Genomic DNA, 2,687 nt, shown 5'->3' with positions numbered 1-2,687 from the left:
TTCATCCAAAGCGTGAGTGATTTTGGATTTATAATTTTGGGAGTAGTGATATTGTGAGACTCGATTACTCTAATTTCGGTAGCACATAATCAAGATGAGATTGATTGCAATTTTTCTAAGATCTTCTTATGTTCTGAGGTTGTTGTTGAGTGGCATTTATGACACTTTATTACGCTCCGTAAAGCTTTAAATTGGTATTTTTGTACTCAAGTTGTTGGTGTTTTTACATGTTTTGTAGTAGTTTTGCATTACAGGCATTTTCCAGGTAATCAGGTACATCAACATGATTGTGGTGCTAATTTGGTGTTTGGATTGTGTTGGAATAAAGGCTCATGAAAAGACCGGCTCAAATCAGCAAGAAGAAGAAAAGAATTCAAAATTTTATTCAGGAGGATGGCGCGCCCGCGCTGGTCAAGCGTGTGGCCGCACCCAATGAACAGAAGCTCAGCGTGCCCGCGCTGGTCAAGCGCGTGGCCGCGCCAGGTCGGGGTAGTAAAATTCTGTTTCTATTAGGATTTTGAGAGTTTGAAGCTCTGGTCAATTCTACAACATATATATACATAAATAAAGACGTTTTGCATAAGGAGAGACGTACAAAAGCTAAGGAAAAGGAGTAAAGAAGACTGGAGAGCACAATTCAATCAAGGCGAAGAAGACCTAGTTTATTCTTGTGATTCTTTGTTTTAGTTGTAATGTTGGATGCTAGTTTTCTTATTCTTGAACCTTTACTTGTGTTTCGTACTTGGTTTTATTAAGTATAAAAACTACATTTATCTTACCATATTTTCATTGGAACCCACGTTGATGATGAGTCCGATTATGGGCTAATCATTATCGTGGGGTTCTAGCGGATTTATTTATGGATTTCTTTAGTTAATTTGTTTCGATGCCTTAGTGTATTGTGATTGTATGATAACCTAGTAGTGGTTGTGCTTATTCGTCTTATGAGCGTCGCGAACTTATAAGATAGTGTGTTAATTCTTAATGTAGTGAAAGTGAATTTAAGGATTTAGAAATTGCCATGCTAGCATAGGTTCATGTGTTATTATTATGCATGATTCGTAGGTAATTTTAACCATCTTACTTGCCCTATATAATCACGATAGATAACTTGTGCATTGAACCGTTATATTGTCAAATTCTATAAACATATAGGGTCTCAATATAATTGGTTTCTATTTAGCTTCTATCTCTTTTGTGGATGTCTGGTAGTATGGTATTCGTACAATGAAAGTTGGAGTTTATCAGTTTCGTATTATATGATTAGTGTCATCACCATTACATGCTAAGGTTAAGAATGAAAAGGCTATTGAATGAAGTATTTAATGAAGTTAGAATCCCATGTTTGTGTTATATATTATTCACTTTTCTTTACTTTTCGGAGTTAATGTTCTTTAGTATAATTCTCTTTAGTTAATCATAGTATAATCAAAACTCAATTTGTTATCATCTTAGCATTGAATAATAGCCATATCATTGTTGCATAAGTGCATAAATCAAAAAGTTAATCTAAAACAGTCCATGTGGGAACAAACTAGAATTAATTCTATATTACTTGTGAACGCGTATACTTGCCTGAATTTTAGCGCGTGTTTAGTGACTAACAAGTTTTTGGCGCCGCTGTCGGGGACTGCAGTGTTAACTTTTAGTTTATGTGTTTTTAATCAGTGATCGTTAAAGTTCATTGACTCAGACATTGTTACTTACCTACTCTTGTTCTTCGTCGTGTTTCAGGTATTCTAGCAAGCATGTATGCATACGCGTTCGCGAGCTCGTAAGAGAACTCTGGATCAAGACGAGGAAGAAGCGGTAATGATTCGAAGGGAAGTTTTTGAGGATGAAGAGAAAGTAGTAGAAGAAGAGAAAGTCGAGGAACCAGCTCTAGTAATGATGAGAGATCAAGCAGAAAATCTGAAGGCTCTGATGGACTATTCTCAGCCTAAGATCAATGATATTCAATCGAGCATCATCAGACCAGCCATCTTGGCTAACACTTTTATGATCAAGTCGAGCATGATTCAGATGATACATAATTCAGTTCAGTTTGGTGGTTCTCCTACAGAAGACCCCAACATGCATATCAGGGATTTCATCGAGATCTGCAACATTTCAAGTTCAATGGGGTGACTGAAGATGCTATCAAGCTGCGACTCTTCCCATTCTCTTTGAGGGATAAAGCAAAGTGCTGTTTACATTCTCTACCACCAGGGTCTATCACCACATGGGAGGATCTTGCTCAAAAGTTTCTCACTAAATTCTTCCCGATGGCAAAGACTGCTGCAATCAGGAATGCTCTTACTCAGTTTGCTCAGCAAACTGGAGAATCTCTGTGTGAGGCTTGTGATCGATATAAGGAGATGCTAAGTAAGTTCCCACACCATGGCATGCCTGATTGGATGATTATAAACTGTTTCTACAATGGTTTGGGTGCGCAGTCTAGACCTATGCTCGATGCAGCATCAGGAGGAGCCCTGTGGGCTAAAAGCTATAATAAAGCTTATGAATTGATCGAACTGATGGCTGCTAATGAATACCGGAATCCTTCTCAAAGGCTAACTCAAGGCAAGGTAGAAGGAATTCTAGAGTTGGATGTAACAACTGCTATAGCTGCCCAACTTAAGGCGTTGATAATGAAAGTGGACTCTTTGGAGAATTATGGAGTTAATCAAATCTCTAGTATTTGTGAG

The 2,687-nt window shown here is 37.8% G+C and overlaps 1 non-coding gene across 1 annotated transcript; it reads right to left on the bottom strand.

Annotated features, from left to right (window-relative positions):
- Positions 1-2,279: 2,279 nt before the first annotated feature.
- On the bottom strand, positions 2,280-2,386 carry LOC141710198 (small nucleolar RNA R71). Its single transcript, XR_012570730.1, has one exon. It is a non-coding gene; the product is annotated as a small nucleolar RNA R71 (small nucleolar RNA).
- Positions 2,387-2,687: the final 301 nt, after the last annotated feature.

Source organism: Apium graveolens, chromosome 2 (genome assembly GCF_009905375.1).
Source record: "Apium graveolens cultivar Ventura chromosome 2, ASM990537v1, whole genome shotgun sequence".
Classification (NCBI taxonomy): domain Eukaryota; kingdom Viridiplantae; phylum Streptophyta; class Magnoliopsida; order Apiales; family Apiaceae; genus Apium; species Apium graveolens.
This window is presented reverse-complemented; position numbering and strand designations above follow the sequence as displayed.